General features: G+C 53.0%; 1 protein-coding gene across 15 annotated transcripts in view; it reads right to left on the bottom strand.

Annotated features, from left to right (window-relative positions):
* Positions 1-4,569, bottom strand: part of EPB41 (erythrocyte membrane protein band 4.1) — a 198,351-nt gene extending 193,782 nt beyond the window's left edge. For 11 of the 15 annotated variants that reach the window (XM_043574282.1, XM_043574269.1, XM_043574285.1 and 8 more), the window contains exon 1: positions 4,203-4,557. The gene's annotated coding sequence lies outside the window, so the exon portion shown is untranslated. Of the gene's footprint in view, positions 1-4,202 lie in introns of all 15 variants that reach the window. The other 4 variants (XM_043574288.1, XM_043574290.1, XM_043574271.1 and 1 more) reach the window with 1 other exon arrangement.
* Positions 4,570-19,484: the final 14,915 nt, after the last annotated feature.

Genomic DNA, 19,484 nt, shown 5'->3' with positions numbered 1-19,484 from the left:
AAATGGGGATTGATTGCATTAGTGCCCACCTCCAGGGCAGTTGTAAGGATTAAATGACTTAATATATAAAAAACACTTTGCACAATGCTTGGCACACAGTACACTGTTCATAACTGTTAGCTACTGTCATTACAGGGAGCTGGAGGCATGGGTTTTGGAGGGACCTAGTGTGGGCCAGACCACCACCTACCTGACAACATACAGATTAAAAGAGACAATAGAGGTGAAGCTCTGGGCCCAGTGCCTGGCACATGGTAACCAGACGATAAATGGTGGTGGTATTCTTAGGGCTGTTCTCTAGCACATCCCCAGGATACAGCATCTCAGCAGAGCCTGTCAGAAGTGCCCTCTCCCCACAAACGCAACCCAGAACTGCAACTCTGGACTGAAAAATAACCAGCATTCTCACCTAATGCTACAAATACCTCATCTCCTTTGACCTTCACAATGACCCAGGAAGTGGACTAGGGCAAAATTATTCCTATTCCCATTTTACAGATGAGGACAATGAAGGGAAGGTACTCCTCTCTCTTGGGTGTGTCACTTCATATCTCCAAACCTAGGTAAGTGGTCGAGCCAGGATTCCAACAGGCATCTGCCTGGATTTTGTTCTCCAGGTCTCCCCTTGTGTTTTCCCCCCAGTGCACAGCCCCACACAAGACTTGGAACCTCTCCTGCATCAGTCCCTTCATCTGAAATACTTACAAATAGCCCAGGATCCAAGCTGTTCCTGACCCCAACTCTTCTTCCACAGGCTCAGCCGCTGCTACTCTGACCCTGCCTCTAACCTTTTACCCCATCACCAACTCCAGCCACAAACCCATGGGCCAAGGAATGTCTGCACTCAACTACTAAAATCCATGTTTTACAGATGGAGAAACGGAAGTCCAAAGGTGGGCCACATATCCAAGGTAGCCTTTCGGTGCCCAGCTCTTATACCTTGGCAGTAGTCGGGTGCGGCTGGCCCTCTGAGGAAACCTTGGGTAGGGTCCTGACCTGCAGGTTGCACCCTCTGCTCTTCTCCCCCCGACACTGGGCCTGGTGGGCACCTGCACAGCCTGGCCCCCAGTTCCCCAGCCTAAATATCCCAGAGCTCTGAGCACACCCAGAAAGAGTCAGACAGGTTCCAGAGGTAAAGTCTAGGCATCATGTGAGCCTTGGTACCTTCCAGGTGGTGGCCTCCCCTTTCAGTTGAGTCTGGGCTTTGGAGTCAGACAACCTAGATTTAAATCCCAGGCCAGCCACTTCCCAGCTGTGTGACTCTGGTTAAGTAGATTCACCTCCTTAAACTCCTAAGAAATAGGAATAATACCTATTCCCTCATGGGGTTGTAAGGATATTAGCTAATGCTGCATATTAAAGGCTTAGCACAGAGCGCTGTGGATAGTAAATGTGGCTCTAATTATGATTAGAGAACACAGGCCAAGAACAGGACATGAAGGCCCATCACACTCTACCTTGCCCTTGCCCCATTCTTTCGCCTCCGCCTCCTGTGGGGTGGACTAAGCCCCAAAGCATGTCCTGGAGGCTATAATAATGGGTGCTGCAAGACCCTTTGAGGCTCTAAGCTCATCTCCCCTTCTCATTTCACACAAAGAGAAACTGAGACCCAGGGAGAAAAAATGGGCCCACAGACTATATAGGAATAGAATCCTGCCCCCTCTAATAAACATCAGAATCCCAGGACCCAAGAAAAATCTGAAAGCCCCACCCTCACCAGGGAACGATCATAAAGACCCATTCTGCAAGCCCCCAACAAATCTCAGGCCACCATGACCTTTGTGGCGAGCTTTGTGGGTATCCTGTTTAGCTCTGTGGCTAGCAGACCCATATGTGGTGCTCAGGAAGGGCTTGGGGACAAACCCACGCAGTTCCTCTTCAGTTCCACAGAGAAATTCTGCTCAGGCTCCCCCTCCAGAGGTGTCTCCTTGCATCTCCCTTCCTCACTCCCACCCTGGCCTCTGTCTCACCCTGCAGCCCGGGTCCCATCAGCTGGGCGCAACCCCAGCCAGCAGAGCTCTGGGCCTCCAGAGGCCTGTACAGCGTCAGCATCTTCCCAGCCAGACTGGGATGTTCCTGCCCAGCACAGCCAGCCAGGCTCCTGGCCAGGGTCCACTCTGCAGAGGGGGTGCTGGCCCTGGCCTGCCAGGGGCCCCACCCCACTGGCCTAGCAGGTGGGGCAGCCTGGGAGCCCTGGGAGCTTCTCTTGGCACCTGCAACCTACAAGAGGGAGGCCAGCCTAGTCTAGGCAGTGCAAGGATGGGCTGATCAAGAGACAGATGGGTGTGGTGCCTCTTCGCCCCACAAGCAGGTGCTCCACCTGCACCGCACATTGCTGGGCCTGGGCAGGCCCTGCCTCCTAATACACAGAGGAAACCTCAGGACCTCCCCACTCCACTCTTAAAACACCCCACTGGCCGACTCCCAGACCAGCTATCGTTCTGGTCACTGCACACTTATTATCTCAGTTGATTCTGCTGCTAATGCCTGTAAGGTCTGAATTATTGGAGAAGGAAGAACCTGGGACTCAGAGAAGTGAAGTGATTCATGCAAGGTCACACAGCAAAGTGGCAGGGCCAAGATTTAAACGCAGTTCTGCTGCATGCAAAGCCTACAGGGCACCAGATGTCACCTTTCCTTCCACCTCTCTGCTCCCTAAAGCTTCTGGATCCCCGTCTTCCCAAACCTTCCACCTCTCTCTGCAAAGTCTCTCCCTCCACAGTGCTAGTCAGAATTAATCATTTCCCACCTCATGGCTGCTCTAGCACCTTGTTTACACAACAGCAGCAGGGTACAGGAGTTATTTCTGAGGTGTCTGCCTCACTGGCACTCAGAAGGGCCTTGAAGGCAGGGGGTGAACCCAGTACATGCTCCTCAGACCTGAGAGTCTGTCACCCCAAACTCCACCCTCTCCCTACCCCCATGCAAAAGTCCTCTGACCTCCTCCTGTTGATCCCCTCCCCACCCCTAGCCTCCTGCCCAAGCCTGTAACTGGGGCGAAGGTAGGGAGCTTGCTAAAACCTCTGGGGCTCTGTGCCAGTGCTCTGGCCCCTCCCTCTCCCCTTCAGTAGCTGAAGGTGTGACCCAGACCTGACACCAGCCGGTTCTCACAGGGACTCCCAGCTGCCCTCAGCACCAAACCCGGCCAGACATTCCCCAAACCTTCTCCTTCTGGAGAAAAAGGCTCTAGAAGCAGAGAAAGGGCTGCCTTCAGCCCTAGTCCGGGAACTTGGGGGGTCACATTCAGTGTCCCACAGGGGACACTGTGGGCCTTGAATTAACCCCCCCACCCCCACCCCTACCTGAATAGTCCTACCCTTCCCCCCTTCTGGGGCAAGCTAGGGCTGAGGTCGGTCTGGACAAGTCCCCGCCTCCAATTTGCCAGAGGGGAGAACTCTTGTTTTACCCCCAAAGAAGTGGGGTCTGCCGGAAAGTATAGGTTAGGACGAGAAAACTCCCGGGGAAAGACTGAGAACAGGGACAGGAACACAGACAGAGAAGAGATGAGGGACACAATGAATCGGGGGATGAGAGCAAGCAGGAATCTGAGAGCGATAGAGAGACTGGGGAGACCAGAGACAGAGGAAAGTCCCCGAGACCAAGCCTGGAAGGGAGCGTGTGGGCCGGGGCGGTGACGGGAGGGCCACCGTGGTAGGCAGAGCAGGCGCCCCAGCTCTCGGGTCCCTCAGTCCGGAAACCCGAAGTCAGTTACGTAAGGGGCCGGGCGCGGGGCTCCAGGCCCTGGGGGCCCCCTCCCGCTGCGCGCCGCCAGCCCTCTCGCTCCGGCCAGCGCTGCGGCGGGCCCGGCAGGAGCATGCGGGCCGGACAGGGCGGGGCTGGGGGGGGGGGGCACCTGGGGCCGCAGCAGTCTGCAGACACCCGCCAGCGCGGACCTAAGCCGGGACCCCCGCGCCAGAGAGGCCGGCACTGCCTGGGACAGCCAGCGGCAAGCGTCCACCCCCGGACCCCCCTCTCTTCTCGCCCGCGCCCCTCCCCGCACCCTGAACTTGGAGACTTCCAGACCCCTGTGGACCCCCAGTTCGGCCCTTGTAAGCCAGGACTCCTAGAGACCCTCTCCCCTGACCCTTAGACCCTAGTCTCGCCCCTACCGGGGCGTCCCGGGCCCTTGGGAGTGGGTTCATCTGTCCGTCACCCCGTCCCTCCCGGGGACCCAGGATCGTCCCCAGACGGTCCAGGCTCACCTGGGCCGGACGGGGCGGGGACCTGGCCGGGCCGGGCCGGGCCGCGTTCTCGCTCTCCGCCGCTCTCGCCCTTTAAGAGGTTCCTGCCACTTTGCCCCGCCGGGGGCCTCCACCTGCACTGACAGGGCAACTCTGGAGTGAGGCCCCGCCCCCGACCCGGGAGACCTTCTGATTGGCTCAAGCAACTGCCAATCGGCGGGGCGGCGGAGCGGACCGTGCCGAGAAGTAGGAGCGTCGTCTCAACCGGGAAAGGGCTGGGGCTGCAGGTGCGGCCTGACCCGGACGCCGAGCTCTTGAGCGGCCCCGGGTTGATCCGAAGGCTCAGGGGAGGACTGAGTAGGGAGCTTCTGGATTGGGTGGTGTGGTGTCTGATGTCATACGGCAGAAGTATGATGCAATTTGTCACGTGATGCTGCTCCTAACCTAAGGGCTGGAAGGGTGGTAGGAAGGGAGTTGGTGGTAGGAAACCTAGGGAAGTGACCCTGGGGAGTCTCACCTCGATCACCTTTCCCACCATTTAGCCCTGTGTGACCTTGAGCAAGTCACTTCTCTGAATCTGAGTTTCCTCAACTATAAATCTTACAATACTTTTCTGAGCATTGGCGGTATACGTTAAGTGCCAAGCACACGTTTGGCACAGAATAGGTGCCATATATATATGGGGTTTCCTGTTCCTTTCATCCTTTCATCTTTCCACTCTTGTCAGAGACTTTCGCCCTCCTTATGTTCCATCCCATCAGCACTGGGAGGGGCTTACGTGGTCACTGGTCCACGTCCCCTGTCCCCTCGCTACCTCATTTTTGGGCAAATGGGCAAAACTGAGGCCAAGTGGCTTCCTGGGAGTTAAGTAGTCCTCGTATTAGATGAGCGCTGGAAGCAAACTGCCTTGTCTCAATCCACAGCGCTGCCCTTACTTTGGGCAAGCTACTAACCCTCTCCACGCCAGTTTCCTCCTCTGTAAAATAAAAGTATTTTCCTCAAGGGTTGTTGTGAGAATTAAATGAAATGATCCATGTAAAGTATTGCCAGTCTCATAAGCATCCAAAAAGTGTTAGCATTTATTATGATTACTGATGTTAATATTATATCAAGGTCATAAATTAATGCATTGCCCTGGCCAAATTCACTGCAGCTTCCGAGTCCGGTCTTGTTTTAGGCATCAGGGCCCTGGTCCCTGCCTTCAAGAAGCTCACAGTCTAGCAGGGGGTCTGACTGAGCCCCTAGATCTAGGGGATGCTTTCTGAAATCGGTGGGTAGGCTCCAAAGCACCAGAGAAGCTTTAGTTACTTTAACCAGAAATCTGGACACTTGAGACCTTTTCAGTCCCTGGCCCTGTAGACTGCATGGGGAAAGCTGACATGCACATGCAGGCTCCCAAGCGTGTTGACAAACCTTTCACTTGCCCACATTTTCACCTGCCCACTAGGTAGTAGTGATGCCCAGTGGTTAAGAGCTTGGGCTTTGGCAGCATTTGAGTCTGGGCTCAGCGATTCATTCACCACTTTTGTGCCTTTGGGCAAGTCACTTTCCTTCGGGGATAAAATGGGATAAATAATAGCCCAAACTTTGTATAGAGCTGTTGCGAAAATTAAAAAAGAGAATGTGAAAGTACATATGCAAATACCCAATAATGCATCCAGTATTGTTTTTTAATTGATCCCACATGTATTCAGACGACCCAGGAGAGAGCAGGCTGTGAACGCCTAGGTTCAGCCACTGCAAAAGGGGTTTCCTCTCTCCCTCCCCGCATTCTGACGCTCCGCCTCAGTCGAGGGGGCGGGGCGAGGAGGATCCCCGCAGGGCCGCAGGAGCTATTCCGAGGATCTGCCGCAGGCCCCGCCCCCCCGCCCCTCCCCGATTGGGGCGGGCTCGCGGCTCCGGCTTCTGGGGCCGAGCTGTGCGTGGGTGACTCAGCAGCGCCCGCGCCTGCCCCGGCCTGATAAGTGTGTGTGCGGTGAATGTGTGTGTTGGGGTGGCCGGGGAGGGCTCTGTGTTAACGAGTTTGTGCGTGGGGAGTACTTGTGGGGCTGTGTTTGTGATCTTGATCTTGTGTGTGGCTCTCTGTGCACTTAGGTGTGTGTGGAGGGGTGTATCTGTGTCACGGTGTGTCTCTGTTGTGAGTTTGCATAAAGGGTGTGACTCTGTTTGTGTTTCCCTCCCTGTGCCCCTGTACTCCGCTCCCAGGCCCTGGGGACCTAGAGAGCCACTGCCGGGTGGGGGTCTCTCTACCTAGGCAGCCTCTGTGTGTTTCTTGTTGAGATGATTTATGAACTTGTGTGGGTGAACGTGGGCTTGTCGATCACTGGGAGGAGGAGGAGGGTTGGGGTGCTGTCACTGCCTGGACTTCAGGCCCTCCTGCCCCAGTACCTCTGCCTATAAAGCCTCCACCTCCCTTCCCAGACTGTAGAGAGCAATTTGGGGAGACCTCCAGAGGAGATAACTCACATTTAGTGATCTCTGTTATTTTACATGCATTTTCTCATTTGATCTGTCTGAGTCCTCACAGCCACAAGTGTTCTAAAGAGGGTCTGAGACTTGAGAGAGTGGAAATGACAACCCAAGGTCGTGCAGTTTAAGAGCAATGGAGGCTGTCAAGGTAACAGAGGGCAGATCTCCTCCTAAGCTGAGCACCCAGTTTGCCTGGAGCCTGTGGGGCGCTGATAAGCTTGTGAGGCAAGGGAAAGAACCTGTTTGTGTCCCCCCTCCTCCTCTGAGTTTCCTGGGCCTCCAGCCAACTCCTTATCCTGCCAGAGCCTGAGCACTGCCACCAACTTGGATTGGGTGATTGGGTCTTGAGCTGAGTGATTAAAAAAAAAAAAAAAACAGGGGACAAGCTGGGGGCTAGGGAGAGGGGCCAGGGCCAATGTAGAAGCATCTGTTACTTCAAAAAGACTTTATTGAGCACATTATTAAAACCTGGCCAATACCCTGCTCTGTCTAGGAAGGGAAGAGAGTCACAAGACCAAGCCACAAGGAATGGTGGAGTGGGCAAGCTCAGGCCTGAGGCAGGGGGTGTGGCTGGGATCTGTTGCTGGTTTCAGTCCTACCTGACTCCACCATTTAAGGGAGGCCCTGAGACCTGGCCAGTCATATTTCTCTGTTAGCCTGTCTCCCTGTCAGTCAAATGAGGTAATGGCGCTAACCCTGCCTGCCTTCCCGCACTCCAAGATGCTAGGAGGGAAATACATTTATAAACAGTTGTTCTCCAAACATAATGGGCGGTCCTGTTGTGACTCATGGCCTCCTATGAGAAAGGCCTTAAGGAAACTGTATACCCAGAGCCCAGAGAGGGGAAAGGGTCCCAATGGAGGGACTAGGGAAGGCTGCCTGGAGGAGGTGACCTACTAGCTAGGTTTTTAAGGATGAATTTAGTATATGGAAATAGAAGAGGGTGTCCCAGTACATAAAGAAATAGAAGAGGGTGTTCCAGCCTACATAAAGGCCTGGAAGTAGAACAGTGAAGTTGTATGTTGGGAACAAAAACTGGTTTGGTATATTTGGCACAGAGTGAATGCCAGGTTTAGACTGGAGCAGGTGAGGGGCCAGAGGGAAGCAGATGTGGGGACAGCCAGGAGGTCTTTGGTCCTGTCTGGCTGGGGTGTGGCAGTCCTTTGGGGAGGGCAGAGAGGAGAGGGAGAATGGGCAGGCATCGGTTCAAGGACCCCCTTCCCCAGAACAATCCATTTGCAGCCTGGGGCAGATCCCCAGAATGACATCAAGGTGGGCACAAGGCTGCGGAGCTCCCTCCAAAAGAAGGATGGAGAAAAAGACAAGTCAGATGCCCTGGTCCAGGGAACGATCCAGACATGGGCACAGAGGGTGCCCACGAATGAACATTTAAGGGGTCTGGAAGGCCCCGCTGCCAAGGAGTTCCTCTGGGTTTGCTCCAGTGTGGGGAGGGAGTCATTCCCACCGGGAGCACTCCTTCCCAGGGAAGGCAGCCTCTCCAGAAGCCCCTGTTGAAACAGCAATGGTTGGTAATGATTGATTAGCCTATTATGTATCTGCCAGGTACTTCGCTAACCTGTTCCCATGAGGTACCCCTGGTATACGGATGAGTAAAAGGGGGCTGAGAGGCGAACTGTTCTGTTCTCCATCACACAGCCAATCAGTGGCGAGGCCAGGACTCCCCGTTTCCTGAGATGTCAGGAAGGAGCTGATGGAGGTGTTTGTGAACGGCTGAGATTCTGTGGGGCAGGAAACTGGAGGAACCCTCGCCAGGGAGAAGGAAACGTGGTGTCTGCTGCCACCTCGTGGTCACAGAGCCACTTGGGGCAGAGGCGCAGAGCTGAGCTCCCCAGGCTTCTCTAAGAGGGTGGCTGCTTTGGGTGCAAGGTGTCAGCAAGGGTAGTGAAAGGGAGGGCACGCAGGTGGGACTGCGTCCTGGATTGTGAGACCCCAGGCATGCCTCTTTTCCTTGCTCCTCAGTTCTCGGTTCCTTCAAGAGGACTCAAAGAGATCATCTTTACTCCTGGGAAGATCTTTCTTTCACAGCCTTTGCTCTGTCTTTGCAGCTGGGAAAACTGGGGACCCGGTGGATCCAGGATTGTGGGACCTAAAGCTTATCTGGGGGGCCCCCTTTAAAAAGAATGAAGGGATGCCTGGCTGACTCAGTAGATCAAGCAGCTCCTTTTTTTTTTTTTAATTTTTTTATAACGTTTTTAATTTATTTTGTGAGAGACAGAGTGTGAGCGGGGGAGGGGCAGAGAGAAAGGAAGTCACAGGATCTGAAGCAGGCTCCAGGTCCTGAGCTGCCAGCACAGAGCCGGAGGTGGGGCTCGAACTCATGAACCGCGAGATCATGACCTGAGCCGAAGTCGGATGCTTAACCAATTGAGCCACCCAGGTGCCCCCATTAGAGCAAGCAACTCTTGATCTCAGTGTTGTGAATTCAAGCCCCAGGTTGAGCATGAAACCTATTTAAAAAGAAAAAGAAAAAGCTAGAAATGCCTGGGGCACCTGGGTGGCTCAGCCGGTTAAGGGTTAAACTTCTGACTCTTGATTGATGATATCAGCTCAGGTTATGATCTGCTGTCATCCCATGGTTGGGGTCTGAGGACTGAGCATAGAGCCTGCTTGGAATTCTTTCTCCTCCTTCTGCCCCTCCCCCTCATGCACGTCCTTGATCTCTCTCTCTCTCTCTCTCTCTCTCCCTCTCTCTCCTTCTCTCTCTTTCTCTCTCTCTCTCTCTCAAAATAAATAAATAAACATTTTTAAAGAAAAGAATACAAAATACCTGTAGCCACTCAAGACTATAGGACACAAATTGGAGGGAAGGGAAGTCAGAGTGGAAAGACCTTAGCCAATTCAAATTAATATATTTTACTTTTGCAAATTTTACAGAAATATATGACTTTGTGAACACAAGACCAGTGTTCCTTTAGGGCCAATGCTAGTATGAAGTCTTGACTGATACATAAGCCTCACAGTGAGCCAAGCATGAGGTCCCCCATGGGAGATTTGGGGATTCTGAAGCCAGAGCAGGATCCAGATTCATGTCTCCCACCTCCCACCCCCTCCAGGCAGGCTTTCACCTAGATTTTCCAGAGCTTTTACCTGGAAGTGAGTCCACTCTCACCCCACCTTGTGTGTGGCCACATCCTAACAGTTGGATTTCTCCAGCCAGGACTCCTCAGGGATCCTCTGTTCCATCCGGTTGAACCCTCCTTTGCTTTCTAGGCATGGAGGTCCAACCGCATAAGCCCCGGGAAGCCTTCTCTGCCCGCCCTTGCCTCCTCTGGTGGGGCCAGCACCGTGTGTGGCATGGAGGTCTGTGGTCAGTACAGAGCTGTTGGCTGAGTCCCTGCAGGGCTATCAGTCTAATGTCACCCACATGTGGGCAGTCTGTATGGACACATCCTGAGCCCCTCCTCTTGTAGCCACGCCTACAGAATTGGGGTTGAGACACAGAGAGAGGACTCAGACCCAGTGTCAGCCCTCCTCCAGCTCATAGTCTGGTGACCAAGTAAGGCATGGACTGAGTCTTAAAACTTTTAGACCTGAGAATAACTTAGAGATCAACTAACCCAAGTGGTTGTCTAACTCATTTAGCCACAGAAGCCCAACGTGGGAAACAGAGGGAAGCGGAGCTATTCGGAGTGAAGCAGTGGGTGTGTAACGGGTGTGGGGGTGCCATTTTCTGGGCTTCCCCCCAACCTCCCCCAGCCTTTCTAAGGAACCACGAGTTGGAACAAATGTTGAAGTTCAATGTCCTTTGCTTTAACTGAGGCCCAGCAAGAGTAAGAGATTTGAGGGGCATCTGGGTCAGTTGGTTGATCATCTGACTCTTGATTTCAGCTCAGGTTGTGATCTCACGGTTCATGGGATCAAGCCCTGTGGTTGGGCTCTGCGCTGATGTGCAGAGCCTGTTTGGGAGTCTCTCTCTCCCTCTGCCTCTGCTCCTCCCCTGCTCACATGCACAGCTTGCTCACTCTCTCTCTCTCTCTCTCTCAAAATAAATTAAAAAAAATATTTTTAAGTAAGAGATTTCACTGAGGTCACAAAACAAGTTCATGGCTAAGGCTCGAATCAGACCTAGGTCTGCCTGACTGCAGGTTTGAGGCTCTCTTTGCTCAACCTCAATCCTGGACATTTGGGGTGGAACCATCCCTTCTGACCCACATCTCCCTGCTGTCACTCTGGATCCCCATCCACTCAGCACAGCCAGCAAAGAGAAGTTCAGAGGGTCCCAGGGAACCCATGGGGGTGGGGCAAAAAGCAAGGAGCCCTTTTGGAGCTGCTGTGCTGGAATGAGGGCAGAAACTAGACTTCCATCTGCTTGTTCACTGCTCATCCTCAGTCTGAGCACAGAGCCTGCTACACTGTACATAAATATTAGTTGAATGAATGAATTTGAAGCCATAACTCAGGGCAGGGGAACATTGCTGGGAGGAGAAACTATCCCGCCAGTGCCTCATCCACCTCTGGGCACTTCTTCTCTGCGGGTGGGATCTGAGCTGAGTCTCCACAGCTTAGTAAAGATTTTCAGCTTTGCTGCATCTTCCTTTTCTTTCTCTTCAGAGCAACACCTTGACTGTCGGAGCTGTTGTGTGACTTTGGGCATTTGCCCTGTCTGAGCCCCCATCTCCTCATTTGTTAAAAATATCCTACATTAGGGGCGCCTGGGTGGCTCAGTCGGTTGAGCATCTGACGTCAGCTCAGGTCATGATCTCACAGTTCGTGAGTTCAAGCCCCTCATCGGGCTCACTGCTGTCAGTGCAGAGCCTGCTTCAAATCCTCTGTCCCCCGTCTCTCTCTGCCTCTCCCCCACTCTCACACTTTCTCACCCAAAAATAAAACATTTAAAAAAAACTTACATTGGGGCGCGTGGGTGGCTCAGTCGTTAAGCATCTGACTTCAGCTCAGGTCATTCATGATCTCATGGTTCGTGGGTTTGAGCCCCACGTCAGGCTCTGTGCTGACAGCTCAGAGCCTGGAGCCTGTTTCGGATTCCGTGTGTGTGTCTCTCTCTCTACCCCTCCCCCTCGCTCACGCTCTGTGTCTCTTTTCCTCAAAAATAAATAAACGTTAAAAAATAGAGAAAGGAAAAGGAAAGAAAGCAAAGAAAGGGGTAAAATAAGGTTGCTGATGCCAGGCATGGCCAGTAGGTGGCAGCAGCGTCTGTGACATGAGCTCGTCCTGCCTCCTTTCCTCAATTTCTTCGAAGACCAGCTGTTCGGCTGTCTTCACATGCGAGAACATAGATCTATAAAGGAGTGTGTGCCCCGGTGGGAGGTGTGTGTACAAAGAAGTGTGTGTGCATGCCTGTGGTATGAACGCACGTGTGCATGTGTGTGTGAGCAACATGTATACAAGTGCCAGGAGTGAGCCTGTGTGAGAGAAGAGAATGTAGCCAGTGGTGAGAAGCAGTGTGTGCATGAGGAGGATGTTTGTGCACCATCAGGTGTGTGTGTGTGGCCTCCAGGTCTGTGGGTCTATTTGCATGTGACTGTGTTGTGTGTATGGACCACCACCCCCCACCCCCCCACCCCCCCTACCCCCCCTCCACTCGTGAAACACCTCTTAACTTTTCAGTCCTGGGCCCCCGGAACATCTAGCGAATCCTGCAGCCAGGCACACAGTGGCGCACACCGCACACGCCCTTGCAGAGGGCTCTGGGATCACCTGGGAGCCGCTGGGGTTTCCCCTGGGGAAGGAAGAACACTCATATGTTAATTAATAGGATGGGGAACCATGGGTGATGTTTTTTACCTCTTCTTTTTCTTATCAGGTTTCTCAGTTTTTCTAACGAGCATCCTGTAATAACCATAAACACTGGGGGGAGAAAACCCACCTGTGTACCTTTTCATGGGTCTTTCCTTTTCCCTTAGGGGGTGGCAGGGTTCGCATATGTCTGGCAATGCGGGCCAGCGGCTTGCACGAGGGGGCCCTGATAGCAGCTGTGGCGGGATCTAACCAGGGCAAAGGATCGGTACAGAGCAATCAGAGAAGGCTTCCTGGAAGCAGAGGGAAGCGGAGCGGACCTGGAAGGGTGACGAAGCTGGCACATGACAGTAGTCTGTCCTGCCTGCTGCACTTTCTCAGAACTGCCTGCCCTTGGGCTGGGCCTCTGCCGTTCTCTTCCCGAAGTGCGTCCTCATCTCCTTCTGAGGGAGTTTGAGGTTGCAGGCAGGCAAGACTGAAGTTAGATTCCTAGAATCCCCCATTGGGAAGGGGCATGAGAGGTCATCTGGGTTTTTCAGGCAACTGGGAGCTATTGAAGGTTAAAGGCAGACTGTGCCCCCCAATCAATAATTCTGTGCCCCGCTTACCACGTACAGCTGTTGGGTCACTGGGTCTTCCGGAGAGTCCTGGTACGTTAGCTATAATAATTATGCTATTTTACAAAAGAGAAAGTGATGCTCAGAGTGGTCATGCAGATGTGCTTCTCCTCAGGCCATACACAAAGGTGAATAAAAACCTCCACACCATGTACTGGGGCACCTGGGTGGCTCAGTCGGTTAAGTGTCTGACTTTGGCTCAGGTCATGAGCTAGAGGTTCATGAGTTCGAGCGCTGCATTGGGCTCTGTGCTGACAGCTCGGAGCCTGGAGCCTGCTTCGGATTCTTTGTCTCCCTCTCTGTCCCTCCCCTGCTTGCACTCTGTCTCTCTCAAAAATAAACGGTTTTTTTAAAAATCTCCACCGTGCACAAACACTAAGGTGCTCTCACACATGCTGTGCAATCTCCCTCTCTCTCTCTCTCTCTCTCTCTCTCTCTCTCTCTCTCTTTCACACACACACACACCCTTCAGAGCAGTTCTTCCTGGCCTCAGTGGGAGCTCTGGGCAGAGGTGCCAGACCTCTGTGAAGTCTTCCGCACCTGAGTCCCTGTCTGTGAGCCCCTTCCCCATGCTGGGCAGTCCGCAGCCCTGCCCGTGCCCCTGCCCAAACAGCCTGCAGCTGTGCGGGGGTGAGATCCCAGTCTGGGCCAAGGCCGCCCACCTGCATTGGTGCTCATCACCTTGACACAGCAGGCCCTAGGGTGGGCAGCCCCCGCTGAGGCTATGGGTCTCTGAAGGGAGGTTGCCTCAGCAGGGGAAGGGGGAGTCCGGGCTCTGGCGCCCTCTTGAGGACCTGATCACACCTGGTGGGGAGACGGATCCTGGAGCAGGAATTTCCCTTCCAGAGAATTACTTATTAACCATCAGCAACCATTTGAGGCGGGGAACATTGAGGAGGTAGAGGTCTCCTGGGACATCAAACCCCATGCCCAGGGCTTCCCTGAATGCACCCAGAGGAGGTTTGGGGCTTCTATGGCCAAAAGGAGGGCCAACAGGACAAGAGAATGGAACGGAGGTGGGAGTAGGGTGGAGAGAAAAGGAGGGGGACCTAGTGGGAACCCCAAGAGGCACGTGAGGTGGGCAGGACTCTGGAGGACAAGGGACTTAGATTAGGGGGTGGGCCACAGAGAAGAAGGAGGAGCCAATTTGGAGGGTTGGGGGAGAGGGGGCTCCTGGAAGCCTGCTTTGGTTTGGGGCATGCTCTAGGAAGTAGCTACAGCTACCTTGTGTATGTCTCTCTCCCATCAGATGGTTTTGTTTTGTTTTGTTTTTTAGATTTTATTTTTAAGCAACCTCTATACCCAACACGAGGCTTGAACTTACAGCCTGAGAACAAGAGTTGCATGCTCTACCAACAGCCAGCCAGGCCCCCAGATGGGGTTCTTAGGGACAGTATTGCAGCTCCCTCCGAGATAGTCCTGAGCATAGGACTATTCACTCATTGTGAGCAACCAGGTCTGTGTTACACACACACACACACACCACCCCCCCAGACTAGCCGCCCCCCCCATGAGGGGACCACAGAAGGTCAGCAAAGAAACAGCCAGAGATGTGGACACCGAGAATAGTGCTTTTCTTTATTGGGAAAACAGAAGGTTGGTCCTTGGTACCATGATAGAACCTGGGATAGGCAAAAAGCCAGGTGTATGAGTCAAGCTTCATTTTGACATGCCTGCCTCCCTCATCCCCAAAGCAGGGCAGCTCCAACTACAAACACCAGACCCCCAGTCATCCTTTCCTCCGCCTTGGACAAACGCCCAGTGGTTTTTACCAGCAGATGTCTGTTTCTGGGATCAAGGAACAGAAGGGAAAGGTCTCTGTTCTCTCCCAGCATGTCAGAGCCCTCAGAACCCATCAACTCCTACCTCTGTCCCTCCATTGTATGAGGCCCAGAGAGGGACAGAGGCCTGCCCAAATATACATAGGAGGAAGTGGAGGACAGAGTCAAACCCACGTTCCCTGTCTCCTGGCTTGGGACTTATTCCAAGAGGAGATCCTGGAAGATGAGCCCCATCAGGTGGATGTCACCTGCATGGACACCTGCCAAGGGGCTCCATCCCCATGACTCAAGCGTTCTGGCCAGAAGGCCCAGGCCGGTGCCACCTAGGGATCTTTCATTCCTCCCAGACTGTGCCTCCCTCTTAGGTGCCGGAGAGGGCAGTCTTGGTGAAGACAAAAGGGGACAGCTACGTATAAAGCACTTGGGGAGAAGACGTCCTCTTGAAAATTGCCTCTCCAATGCATGCTGTCCCATCTCCTGAAACTCGAGGAGACGGTTAAAAGAGAAAGTCCTTTGCTCCTGACCCACCTACAGCATTAAGAGATGTGGGTCAGAGCAGGTATAACCTAGAATGTTAGATCACATTAAAAGCTCCACTGTTGAGCATTTACTCTGCATCAGATGCTTCATTCATCCACTCAGGAGAATACTGTGTGCCGGTTACAGGCAACATTCGTGTGACTGAAACAGACAGGCCTTTTTGTAAATCTTCACAACTTCTTGTGTTGTCATCCACGACTGAGGAAAGGGGCTCCAAGGGTGAAGTGACTTGCCCAAGGTCATACAGCAAAGTCATAGCAGGCAGCTGAAAAATCATAGAACAAGCAAGCCTTCCAAGACAGAGAGGGAATGGATGGACAGAGGGACCTGCCAAGGTCAAGGCAGTTTCTTGGGAAACTGGGAAACTATGACTACCTCATCCAGGTGATGAGACACAGAACCCAGCACCGGGAAGGCTCAGTCTGTGACTATGAGCTGGACACCCATCCAGTGCCCTCTGCGTAATCAGTTTCCTCGTGGGAGGAAGGCGGGGAAAAGCAGAGGAAGTGAACTTGACCGATCTAAGATGGGATCTTAGCTGGCGCAGCCATGAGCAAGCCATGTGGCCTTGGGCAGGCCACTCCCCTCACTGAGCCTCAGTTTCCTCATCCGTAATGTAGGGGTAATCATTGTAATAGTGCCTACCTCATAGTCATGCTGTGAAGATGAAATAAATTACCCATGTAAAGAGCTTGGAACAGAGACGGGGGCTGTGTATCACACACTATTCTTGCTCTACTGGCCTCTCACTGAGGTGGGTGGGAGAGCACTCTGCACCAGGTGGGGGGCTCATGGCCGGCACTGCTGATGGGGCCAGAACCCGCGCAGCACCCAGCCCAGCGCTCTACCATGTCAGGATAAACGAAGGCTCTCACCAGCCCCTCTAGGCCCCATTTTCAACTCCCAAGCTGCCTGCTGCCAGAACCCCACAGCGGGCTGTGCTAGTCCCCAGTCTCCTCCGGTCCCCCAACATCTGTAAGCTCGGAGTTGGGGTTGGGCCCAGGCCCTCTCTCCCCACACTCCCCGGAGCCGCCAGCACTATGTGCTCAGTGCCCAGGAATTAAAAAATAATAATGAATAAATAAATGACAAGAGAAAGTTGTGTGTAGTGCTGTGTGTGAGTGCTGGGACCATGTTCTGGAGGTGGGGGTGGGAGTGGGGTCACTCCCTAGGGGTTTGGAGCCTCTGAGCTGGTTCCCGGCCTGGATCTGCAGTAGGTGGCCAGAGGCCAGGCTAAGGATCCACTGCTGAAAACAGAGAGGCTGGCCTTTGGGCAGAGGCCTGGTGGGGGCTCAGTCTGGACCGTGCTCCTCCAAGTCCTCTCGGGGCCCTGGGGGCTTCCTCCACCTTGAGGAGCATTTCAAATTCCAAGCTAAGCAAACCTCCTTAGACAGCTGCCTCTGGCTCCCCACTATTGTCACAGAATAATTCTGTATTGGGGGCCTACTATGTGCCAGGCACTTTGGCAGGCACCTCCCTCACCACATCCCTAGTCTTCAGATGGGGCTCGTGGAAGTGAAGTTACCTGCCTAAGATCATACTGCTGGCAAGCGGCCAAGAATCCAACAAAACCAGGACTCTTATTAGAGACTGAACATCATACTAGAGACTCATCCATTCCCTCGTCTTAGAGCTAAGAGAAAACATAAACTCAGAGAGGGCAAATCCCTTGCCTAGGTCACACAGCCAGTTAGCTTCAGAGCTTTGAATCCAGATTTAGGCCTTCCCAAGCCACGTAGGAAACTCAACTTGAAGGCTCTCATTTATTCCCATCACCCTCCTGCCCTCCCCACCTCCAATCTCTCTTCTATGACACCTGACATTATCCATCATTCCCTCCCCCCCGGGAACGCCCTCCTCCTCCAGTTTCCATGGCAACACATTCTCCCCATCCTCCTCCTGCTTCTCAGGCAGCTTCTCACTCTCCACTGTGGTTCCTGAGCCTAGAAAGCAGGGGGATCCCCAGGGTGGGTCCCCCATCTCTTTTCTCTTCATTGCTGTCCCTGAAAGCTCATCAACTTTTCCCCTAGGTCTCCAGCTCTGACCTTGTGCTGCAGCTCCACTTCTAGGTAATAAGAGCTACTTACCATGTGCTAAGAGCTTACCTGTGCTCTGGACCCCATCTATACATTAACTCATTAAATCCTCACAACAACCTTGTAAAGGAAGTCCATTCTGCAGAGCAGGAAACTGAGGCACAGAGAGGGAAAGCCAAAGTCTGACTCCAGCTTTCACCACTACTTCTATTACAAGAAAAGATACAAAATTGTAGGGCATTTTGAAGCCAGAAGCAAAAACTTGCTTCTACCTCCTGAAGAGAGAGGAATGGAAACCTTGGGGGAAATCAGACCTACTTCACTTTTGAGAGCCCTGTGATGATCTAGAATTACACTGTCAATTTGGAGCTTTAAAATGCATCATGCACGGTACATTTTGAAATGTGAAGATTTGGAGAGCTTCAGGAGGAACAAAAGTTCATGGAAAATTGCCCTTTTCCTTCAGATTTTTCCATTTGCTTTGAAGTCTTCGAAAATCCTCATCCCAGGGTTCCAGCAATTAAGGCTCTTCTATTTCAATGATGCCTGGGCTTCACCAGAACCTTGGACCGTGGAGTCCTACTGACCTGAGTTCTGCCACCACTAACAGGCTCTGTGAAGGAGGGGTGAGTGGATTGACCTCTCTGAGCCTCTTGTGTAAACTGGGCTCTCACGAGGATCGGATGGGATAATGTTCATAAAGTGCTTGGCTCAGAGCCTGGCACTCGGAAGGGCTCGGTTAAGCCCCATGCTTCAAATGCACACAGCTTTTCTCAGGTTTACCAAGCACCGGAACATTTCCATGCTTTTGCACATGCTGTTCCCTCTTCTTGGTAGCCAACTCCTACTCTTCCTTTAAGATCCTTTGACTGACTCTTTTCTCTTCTAGAATTGTTATGAATGTGTTTTAGTATAAAGCTAGGAAAGGCACTTCCCTACAACACTCTCCCTGGGGCTTGCAGTCACTGCATGCATCACACTGAGATGCAATGATCTGTTCATGCCTTGTCTCCCAGCATGGGCTTGAACTTTCTGAGGGCAGGGCTGTATCTGACTTATTTCCAAGTCCCAGTGCCCAGTGTGCACAGCCCCTGGCGTGATGTCGATCTCAGTATGTTTGCTTTACCCTAGATGCACCTGGCCTGGACGCAGCCTCTGCTGACCCCAGGACAAATTTGGACAAATTTATGTATGAGAAGTAGTAAAGAGCAGTCAGATCTGTTACAGCCATAGGAAATGGCAGTGAGCAGACCCAGAGCAGCCTTGAGAGCGAGCGGAAGGGGACACAGTCCTTGCAGAGAGAATCAACAGCCCTGACTCCAATGTCACCTTCTTCAGAAGTGTTCCCCAGTTCCTAAATTGTCCCCTCTCTGTGACGTCTCTCAAAGGCATTAGTAAGAGGAGTCCCATGTGATGAGGAGCGCCCCACCTTGCTGATACACCCCCAACCCCCATTCAGACACAGAAGTCTCTATGGTCACTGGGCACTGTCCTACATCTTCCCGAGTGCTACTGGAGCCATTTGCTGGAGGAAGAAAATTGCCAGGTCTGGAGCTTCTGGGGCCTCACCCTGAGAAGGGGGCTGTGCTTTGTCAACTAAGGGCATCCCTATCCCTGATGTGCAAAGCTCACCCTGGTGCCTAAGCCCGCAACCTCCTGAATGTCAGTTCAGCCCCTGCTGGAGTGACAGTCAGCCAGACAAGGGAAAGGCTTTTGTTCCTAGGAAATGACTGTCAAAGAGAAAGAGAAAAGAGGTATCTTGTTTCCTTTTTTTTTTTTTTTTTTTATGGTTTGAGACAAAGACGTCAATTTCTCTCCATCTGTCCCAAAAAGGGAAGAAAGTTAATTTGTTTCTACAAGGATGTCAGCTCACTGCTTCAATAGGGAGTCAGGGGTGTGTGCGCCTGTGGGGGGAGGGGGCGGGGAGAGGCGATGGAAGCACGGGGGAGGCTCAGGGAACAAGGACAGACCCCCACATTCAGGAAAGCAAAGATCTGGGAATGCCTGAATAAAATGCCAAACACATGAAGAGAAAAACCTCTATGCCTTGCTCGGGGTGGACTCGCCCTCCGCAGCTTGAAGGGGGCAGCTGGGATAAGCGGGGCGGGGGGGGGGGGGGGGCGGTGGCTGGGGAGCACACAGCAT

This window comes from Prionailurus bengalensis, chromosome C1 (genome assembly GCF_016509475.1).
Source record: "Prionailurus bengalensis isolate Pbe53 chromosome C1, Fcat_Pben_1.1_paternal_pri, whole genome shotgun sequence".
Classification (NCBI taxonomy): domain Eukaryota; kingdom Metazoa; phylum Chordata; class Mammalia; order Carnivora; family Felidae; genus Prionailurus; species Prionailurus bengalensis.
The sequence above is the reverse complement of the archived record's forward strand: the minus strand, read 5'-3'. Positions and strand labels throughout refer to the sequence as shown.